The sequence below is a fragment of the Erpetoichthys calabaricus genome, chromosome 9 (genome assembly GCF_900747795.2).
Source record: "Erpetoichthys calabaricus chromosome 9, fErpCal1.3, whole genome shotgun sequence".
Classification (NCBI taxonomy): Eukaryota; Metazoa; Chordata; class Cladistia; order Polypteriformes; family Polypteridae; genus Erpetoichthys; species Erpetoichthys calabaricus.
In genome coordinates, this window is record NC_041402.2 from 9,519,963 (window position 1) to 9,530,125 (window position 10,163).

The window sequence follows — 10,163 nt, forward strand, 5'->3', positions numbered from 1 at the left end:
ATGGGCTGCGAGATAAAGAGGCAAATTCAAACGCACAACAAATAAGGCATTACAATTCATATACGACCTTAATAATTAAACACCAAATAAACAACATAAACAAGAACAGGAAAAAGTAAAAGCCAGAAGAAAGTAAAACAAAAGAAGAATTCGTCTAATTATTGTTAATATGAATAGTAACAAAATCCCTTAAAGGGTAAGTTTGTTAATTTTTAAGTTAAATCTATTATCTAACACATTGGATATAAGAATTTCCCACATAAAACTGCGCTTTAAAGTCAGTCAGTCATTTTCCAACCGCTAAATAATAACTAGCTCGTTTTATAATGTAGGTGAAGGGTACCGCAGAGTCCCATTGTGAAGAAAACCCTTAAAGGGTAAGTTCTGTATTTTTCAAGTCAAAGTTATTTCTTCACAAACATTGTATATATGCATTTTCTATGCGAAAGTCTGTTCTAAAGTTAATTGCTTTCCATAAATTAAAAAAAAAATCTTTAACGTACTGGCAATTTACATACTGTATTAGTCTACTGGGCAAATACGTCCATTTTTTCAGACAGAGACAAATGCCAAGTATTGACCAAGTATTGTCTTGTGATCGTACACACAATGTAAATACACGGTGGCGCAGTGGGTAGCGCTGCTGCCTCGCAGTTGGGAGACCTGGGGACCTGGGTTCGCTTCCCAGGTCCTCCCTGCGTGGAGTTTGCATGTTCTCCCCATGTCTGCGTGGGTTTCCTCCGGGAGCTCCGGTTTCCTCCCACAGTCCAAAGACATGCAGGTTAGGTGGATTGGTGATTCTAAATTGGCCCTAGTGTGTGCTTGGTGTGTGGGTGTGTTTGTGTGTGTCCTGCGGTGGGTTGGCACCCTGCCCGGGATTGGTTCCTGCCTTGTGCCCTGTGTTGGCTGGGATTGGCTCCAGCAGACCCCCGTGACCCTGTGTTCGGATTCAGCGGGTTGGAAAATGGATGGATGTCATATTATGATATTCAGCCATTTCAAAAGAAGACTAGCTGTGCGCTACAGCTCAGCACTTAGTCTTCCTGCGCAATAACCTTTCAGATAGATAGATACTTTATTAATCTCAAGGGGAAATTCACATACTCCAGCATCAGCATACTGATTAAAAAACAATATTAAATTAAAGAGTAATAAAAATGCAGGTAATAACAGACAATAACTTTGAATAATGTTAACATTTACCCCCCTGGGTGGAACTGAAGAGCCGCATAGTTTGGGGGAGGAACGATCTTCTCAGTCTGTCAGTGGAGCAGGATGGTGACAGCAGTCTGTCACTGAAGCTGCTCCTCTGTCTGGAGATGATCCTGTTCAGTGGATGCAGTGGATTCTCCATGATTGACAGGAGCCTGCTCAGCGCCCGTCGCTCTGCCACAGATGTCAAACTGCCCAGCTCCATGCCTACAATAGAGCCTGCCTTCCTCACCACTTTGTCCAGGCGTGAGGCGTCCTTCTTCTTAATGTTGCCTCCCCAGCACACCACGGCATAGAAGAGGGCACTCGCAGCATCTTATTGCAGATGTTGAAGGACGCAAGCCTTCTAAGGAAGTATAGTCGGCTCTGTCCTCTCTTGCACAGAGAGTCAGTATTGGCAGTCCAGTCCAATTTATCATCCAACTGCACTCCCAGGTATTTATAGGTCTGTACCGTTTGCACACAGTCACCTCTGATGATCACGGGGTCCAGGAGAGGTCTAGGCCCCCTAAAATCCACCACCAGCTCCTTGGTTTTGCTGGTGTTCAAGTGTAGGTGGTTTGAGTCGCACCATTTAACAAAATCCTTGATGAGGTTCCTATACTCCTCCTCCTGCCCACTCCTGATGCAGCCCACGATAGCAGTGTCGTCAGCGAACTTTTGTACGTGGCAGGAAGTCCGATGTATATAGGCTGAACAGGACCGGAGAAAGTACAGTCCCCTGCGGCGCTCCTGTGTTGCTGACCACAATGTCAGACCTGCAGTTCCCGAGACGCACATACTGAGGTCTGTTTGTAAGATAGTCCACAATCCATGCCACCAGGTATGAATCTACTCCCATCTCTGTCAGCTTGTCCCTAAGGAGCAGAGGTTGGATGGGGTTGAAGGCGCTAGAGAAGTCCAGAAACATAATTCACAGCACCACTGCCTCTGTCCAAGTCGGAGAGGGATCGGTGTAGCATATACAGTAGATGATGGCATCCTCCGCTCCCACCTTCTCCTGGTATGCGAACTGCAGAGGGTCAAGGGCGTGGTGTACCTGTGGCCTCAGGTGGAGAAGCAGCAGCCGCTCCATGGTTTTCATCACATGTGACGTCAGAGCGACAGGCCGGAAGTCGTTCAGCTCACTAGGACATGATACCTTTGGGACTGGGGTGATGCAAGATGTTTTCCAAAGCCTCGGGACTCTCCCCTGTTCCAGGCTCAGGTTGAAGATGCGCTGTAGAGGACTCCCCAGCTCCGATGCACAGGCCTTCAGCAGTCGTGGCGATACTCCATCTGGACCCGCTGCTTTGCTGGCACGAAGTCTCCTCAGCTCTCTGCTCACCTGCGCTACTGTAATTGTGGGTGGGGATGTCTCTCCTATGCTGGTATCAGCAGAAGGATGGGTGGAGGGTGCAGTACTCCGAGGTGAGAGTGGGTTAGGGTGGTCAAACCTGTTAAAGAAGTTGTTTATTTGGTTTGCTCTCTCCACGTCTCTCTCGATGGTGGCACCCCGCTTCGAGCTGCAGCCAGTGATGATCTTCATCCCATCCCACACTTCTTTCATGCTGTTATTCTGCAACTTCTGCTCCAGCTTTCTCCTGTACTGCTCCTTTGCTGCCCTGAGCTGGACTCGGAGTTCCTTCTGCACGTGCTTGAGCTCATGCTGATCACCGCCTTTAAAAGCCCTTTTCTTCTGGTTCAAAAGGCCCTTGATGTCACTTGTAATCCATGGCTTGTTGTTAGCATAGCAGCGTACTGTTCTTACTGGAACAACAATGTCTATACAGAAGTTGATGTAGTCACTAGTGCAGTCAACAACCTCCTCAATGTTCTCACTATAAGTTCCCTGCAGGATATCCCAGTCCGTAGTTCCAAAGTAGTCTATCAGAGCTTGCTCTGCTTCAGGGGACCACTTCCTGAATGATCATGTGGTTGTAGGTAGCTCCCTCACTCTTGGTTTGTAGTGAGGCTGAAGCAGAACCAGGTTATGATCTGCTTTCCCAAGCGCACCCCTGGTGGGCGGTTTTCTATTGACAGATCAAATCACAGTAAACGTTTTGTGCCACTTGGTTGGTTTTGTTTTGATTTACTTCCGTATTTATTGAAAATTCACACACGCGAATATAAAATGTATCCTCAGTATGTGAAAAATAGTACCAGGAATATGCAGTACAAATGATTATTTCCAGATCCTTTTTGTTGTCACAAACATCCGTCAGAAACACAAAAGGAGTGGATTAATATGTAACAACTGACTTTGGCTTGAAAAATGGAAATATTTGGTAAGTTTTTAAACTTTTTCTCCATGCCACATACACTCCATTGTAAAGCACCAGAGCTTTTTTTTAATTTTAGAACACAATTTAGCTTAGCAAATACATGTATAGTGTGTTTGTGAAGAAATAACGTTGACTTGAAAAATACCAAACTTATCCTTAGGTCCAGTTCAGGAGGGCCCCAGTGGCTGCAGGTTTTCATTTTCACCTTTATCTTAATTAGTGACCTGTTTTTGCTGCTAATTAACTTCTTTTCCATTCATTTTAATTGACTTGTTTTTTAAGACTTGTTCCCCTGAATTTCTTCGTCGTTCCTCTGAATTGCTTCATTTCTTTCCTTAAATGACACCCAAACAGAAATGAAATGTGAAGTGAGGGAGCCAACAGAATACCAACTAAGTCAGGGCCTCAAACTCAAACCAATTTCACTCCAACCAGTTGCTTAATTAGTTGCTGATTCGTGTTGTTAAATAAATCTGTTCTTTAAATCCATAGCTTGTTGCTGCTCTCATTGTGCAATAGCAGACATTTCTGAAATTGTTGATTTTCTCTTTTCTAAGAGCACTGGTAAAATGTTTAGGGGACCTGAGCAGATTAGTATTCCTGAGACCTTCACCTTTCTTTATTTTTTAGTATGATCGACAATGTCGGGCATGTTTTGCTGGTCATGTTTTGGCTCATTTTGTGTCTCATTATTGTTTGGCTGCTAATTAAGGAAAATGAAACAATTGAGAGTCTTCAAGAGCAAATCAAATAATATTAATTCAAAAGACGTTAATTAGGAGCAAAATTAGGTCACTAATTAAGAAAAGGGTTAGAATGAAAACCTGCAGCCACTGCGGCCCTCCAGGACCAGAGCTGGGGACCCCTGCTTTAGAACTTACCAAATATTAGTGATGTTCTAGTAGTGGCTCCAAACCATTCTGGCAATGTGGCTTGAGAAAAGGTTTATTACTTGATGTTTCATTTATGGTGGCGCAGTGGGTAGCGCTGCTGCCTCACAGTTAGGAGACCCGGGTTTGCTTCCCTGCGTGGAGTTTGCATGTTCTCCCTGTGTCTGTGTGGGTTTCCTCAGAGTGCTCCGGTTTCCTCCCACAGTCCAAAGACATGCAGGTTAGGTGGATTGGCGATTCTAAATTGTCCTTGGTGTGTGGGTGTGTTTGTGTGTGTCCTGCGGTGGGTTGGCACCCTGCCCGGGATTGGTTCCTGTCTTGTGCCCTGTGTTGGCTGGGATTGGCTCCAGCGGACCCCTGTGTTTGGATTCAGCAGGTTGGAAAATGGATGGATGGATGGATGTTTCATTTAAGCACTACACCATCTGTTGGCAGCATTAGGAACAGATGAAAATACTATAAGCCAACTTGGTGATTCACTATCTCTCACCTGGGGCCTCATTTATAAAACTTGGTGTGGATTTGAGTGTGAAAATTTGTGCAGGCCAAAAGAAAGCAAGAAAAAAATCAGATTCATAAAACCTGGTGCAGGCACATTTCTACACAATTTACCCTTTATAAGTCACAATCACCTTAAATAAAGGTAAAGTAAATAGAGATGTGCCTAATGGCAGACCACAATAGGAATGACGCCTCAAGATAAATAAATCATGGATTGACCCAGGCCACTGAGCCATGAGATTTGTTATTTTCCATCCATCCATCCATTATCCAACCCACTATATCCTAACACAGGGTCACGGGGGTCTGCTGGAGCCAATCCCAGCCAACACAGGGCACAAGGCAGGAACCAATCCTGGGCAGGGTGCCAACCGATTTGTTATTTTAATGCTTGTGATAAAAAGTAACCAAAAATAGCAAGTTTTAATCACAGATTCTCTGTCCTATTTTCTCACGGTAAGGACATGCATCATGGGTGGAGTTTCGACAGTCCCCCCTCTACACTATATTTCCAAAAGAATTGAGACGCCTGCCTTTACCCACACATGAACTTTAATGACATCCTATTCTTAATACTTAGGCTTTAATATGGAGCTGGTCCACCATTTGCATCTCTAACAGCTTCAACTCTTCTGGGAAAGCTTTCCACAAGGTTCAGGAGTGTGTTTATGGGAATTTTGGACCATTCTTCCAGGGGAGCATTTGTGAGGTCAGGCACTGATATTGGACAAGAAGGCCTGGCTCACTTGCAGTCTCCACTCTAATTCATCCCAAAGGTGTTGTATCGGGTTGAGGTCAGGGCTCTGTACAAGCTAGTCAAGTCCCTTCACACCAGACTCGCTTGTCCGTTTCTTTATAGACCTTGCTTTGTGCACTGGTGCGTAGTCATGTTGGAACAGGAAGGGGCCATCCGCAAACTGTTCCCACAAAGTTGGGAGCATGAACTTGTCCAAAATGACTTCATATTCTGAAGCATTAAGAGTTCCTTTCACTGAAAGTAAGGTGCCAAGCCCAACCTCACACCATAATCTCTCCTCCACCAAACTTGACACTTGGCACAATGCAGTCAGGCAAGTTCCTGTTCTCCTGGCAACTGCCAAACCCAGGCTCATCCATTGGATTGCCAGACAGAGAAGCTCCAGAGGACACATCTGCTCTGCTCTCGAGTCCAGTGGCAGTGCGCTTTACACCACTGCATCTGATGGTTTGCATTGCACTTGGTGATGTAAGGCTTGGCTGCAGCTGCTCGGCAAAGGAGTCCCATTCCATGAAGCTCTCTCTCTAAGCTGCACTGTTCTTGAGCTTTTGGAGGTCTGTAGCTATTGACTCTGTAGAAGGTTGGCGACTTCTGCACTCTGTACACCTCAGCATGCACTGTCCCCGATCAGTGATTTTATGTGGCCTACCACTTCATGGCTGAGTTGCTGTTGTTCCCAATTGCTTCTACTTTGTTATACAGTAATACCACTAACAGCTGACCGTGGAATATTTAGTAGCGAGGAAATTTCACAAATGGACTTATTGCACAGGTGGCATCCTATCACGGTACCACGTTTAAGTTCACTGAGCTCCTGAGAGCGACCCATTCTTTCACAAATGTTCGTAGAAGCCGTCTGCATGCCTAGGTGCTTGATGGAATTACACCTGTGGCCATGGAAGTGATCGGAACACCTGAACTCAGTGATTTATCTCAATCAAGAGATACAGCGAGGAACATACAGTGGTGTGAAAAACTATTTGCCCCCTTCCTGATTTCTTATTCTTTTGCATGTTTGTCACACAAAATGTTTCTGATCATCAAACCCATTTAACCATTAGTCAAATATAACACAAGTAAACACAAAATGCAGTTTGTAAATGGTGGTTTTTATTATTTAGGGAGAAAAAAAAATCCAAACCTACATGGCCCTGTGTGAAAAAGTAATTGCCCCCTGAACCTAATAACTGGTTGGGCCACCCTTAGCAGCAATAACTGCAATCAAGCGTTTGCGATAACTTGCAATGAGTCTTTTACAGCGCTCTGGAGGAATTTTGGCCCACTCATCTTTGCAAAATTGTTGTAATTCAGCTTTATTTGAGGGTTTTCTAGCATGAACCGCCTTTTTAAGGTCATGCCATAGCATCTCAATTGGATTCAGGTCAGGACTTTGACTAGGCCACTCCAAAGTCTTCATTTTGTTTTTCTTCAGCCATTCAGAGGTGGATTTGCTGGTGTGTTTTGGGTCATTGTCCTGTTGCAGCACCCAAGATCGCTTCAGCTTGAGTTGACGAACAGATGGCCGGACATTCTTCTTCAGGATTTTTTGGTAGACAGTAGAATTCATGGTTCCATCTATCACAGCAAGCCTTCCAGGTCCTGAAGCAGCAAAACAACCCCAGACCATCACACTACCACCACCATATTTTACTGTTGGTATGATGTTCTTTTTCTGAAATGCTGTGTTCCTTTTACGCCAGATGTAACGGGACATTTGCCTTCCAAAAAGTTCAACTTTTGACTCATCAGTCCACAAGGTATTTTCCCAAAAGTCTTGGCAATCATTGAGATGTTTCTTAGCAAAATTGAGACGAGCCCTAATGTTCTTTTTGCTTAACAGTGGTTTGCGTCTTGGAAATCTGCCATGCAGGCCGTTTTTGCCCAGTCTCTTTCTTATGGTGGAGTCGTGAACACTGACCTTAATTGAGGCAAGTGAGGCCTGCAGTTCTTTAGACGTTGTCCTGGGGTCTTTTGTGACCTCTCGGATGAGTGGTCTCTGCGCTCTTGGGGTAATTTTGGTTGGCCGGCGACTCCTGGGAAGGTTCACCACTGTTCCATGTTTTTGCCATTTGTGGATAATGGCTCTCACTGTGGTTCGCTGGAGTCCCAAAGCTTTAGAAATGGCTTTATAACCTTTACCAGACTGATAGATCTCAATTACTTCTGTTCTCATTTGTTCCTGAATTTCTTTGGATCTTGGCATGATGTCTAGCTTTTGAGGTGCTTTTGGTCTACTTCTCTGTGTCAGGCAGCTCCTATTTAAGTGATTTCTTGATTGAAACAGGTGTGGCAGTAATCAGGCCTGGGGGTGGCTACGGAAATTGAACTCAGGTGTGATACACCACAGTTAGGTTATTTTTTAACAAGGGGGCAATTACTTTTTCACACAGGGCCATGTAGGTTTGGATTTTTTTTCTCCCTAAATAATAAAAACCATCATTTAAAAACTGCATTTTGTGTTTACTTGTGTTATATTTGACTAATGGTTAAATGTGTTTGATGATCAGAAACATTTTGTGTGACAAACATGCAAAAGAATAAGAAATCAGGAAGGGGGCAAATAGTTTTTCACACCACTGTAAGTATTTGAACACCCTGCGATTTTGCAAGTTCTCCCACTTAGAAATCATGGAGGGGTCTGAAATTCACATTGTAGGTGCATTCCCACTGTGAGAGACAGAATGTAAAAAAAAAATTCAGGAAATCTTATTGTATGATTTGTACAGAATTTATTTGTGTGCTGTGTGAGACTTTATTTAGTAATAATAATAATTAGCGACAGGCTGCTGTCACTGTCCTGCTCCACTGACAGACTGAAGAGATCGTTCCTCCCCACACTATGCGACTCTTCAATTCCACCCGGGGGGGTAAACGTTAACATTATACAAAGTTATTGTCTGTTTTACCTGCGTTTTTTATCACTCTTTAATTTAATATTGTTTTTTTATCAGTATGCTGCTGCTGGAGTATGTGAATTTCCCCTTGGGATTAATAAAGTATCCTATCTATCTATCTATCTATCTATCTATCTATCTATCTAGTAATAAACGTGTGTTTTGTAAAGTGCTGGTGTCTGTCTAATGGTGTTCAGACCGGTTCTCACAATGTATAGCCCTGAGCTTTTTCCCTAGTTGATAAAGCACAATGATGTTAAACACATTGGAAAAATCAAAGAACATGATCCTGACTGTGGTGTCGGCCTTGTCCAAGTGGGAGTAGGCTCTGTGGAGCATGAAGATCAGAGCCACACCAATATATGTCTGATAGGCAAACTGCAGAGGATCAAGATGTTCTGAAAGCAGAGGTTTGAGATGTTTCCGGACCAGCCACTCAAAGTTCTTCATGATGTGTGAAATAAGAGCAACTGGTCTGTAGTCCTTTGAGTCACTGAAATGCCCTTTCTTTGGCACTGGCACTAATATTCATCTGATTATTTTTTATTTTTTTCCCAAATGGCGTCTACTTTTCTGTGCTGTTATTTTACACTAGCTGTGTAAGCCTGTGCTGTAAAAAGCCCGGGCTTCTAGAAACCATGGATTCTGGCAGTTCAATCAATCAATTGCATTAGTTATGCATTAGCGGCTAAGCAAGGTTCTCTTTCCTTGGTGGTTTCGTTTTGCCAAAGTGCTCGCCTCCATTGTCTATCAGCGGCTAAGCAAGTTTCTCTCTCCTCTGAGGTTTCGTTTTGCCGATGTGCTCGCATCGCTTGTGTATTAGAGGCTAAGTGAGTTTCTCTTTTCTCTTCGGTTTCACTTTGGCAACATAATCGATTTCTTTGACCTTCATGTTGTAGCCTCACACTTCCGGGCCACCTTCTGGGCCTGACAAACAGACAGACACACACACTTCCATGCGTAGATATTTATATATAAGAAAGCCTATTGAGAGAGATCCATGTCATGATGAAGAGCGTACATAAGAGCTTCATTGTACTTTATACACTTAACAATAAATCTGAAATGAACTGAATTGTATTTTTAATAAAAGACTTAGGTTTTCATAAGTGCCAGGCCAACTACACATCACAGTTTCCATGGTGTGTCGTGTGCACACACAATAAAAAAAATAAATACTCTGAAAATGAAAACAGCAGTGTGTAATAGAGCAGACCGAAGGCCCACAAGCTGGTTATTGAAATTTTTTTGTACGACAAGCAACTCTTGCTGAGGATATGGTAATAAAGGAAGTGGAGACAATATTTTTGAATGAGTAAACTCACTGATAGAAATTAATTCATAAATACACAGGATGAACGTGCAAACTCTATGCAGACTCTGGTGCTGTGAGGCAGGAATGGCAGCTCTGCACTACCCCTCTACCTACCTTAAAATATCTGTGCTAAATGTATTGAGTTTCAACTTGATTAAACTTAGGTGGATTGGTGTTACCAAAATGCCCCTAGTGTGTGTTGTGGAAAAAAATTTTAAACAAACACCCCCCACTGGAATGCCCTGATTTAAGCAATAAAACACAAGCAGGAGAAAGCGTCAATCATTATTCTTTATCTAAATCTTGCAAGAGGCAACAAGTGCATATCTT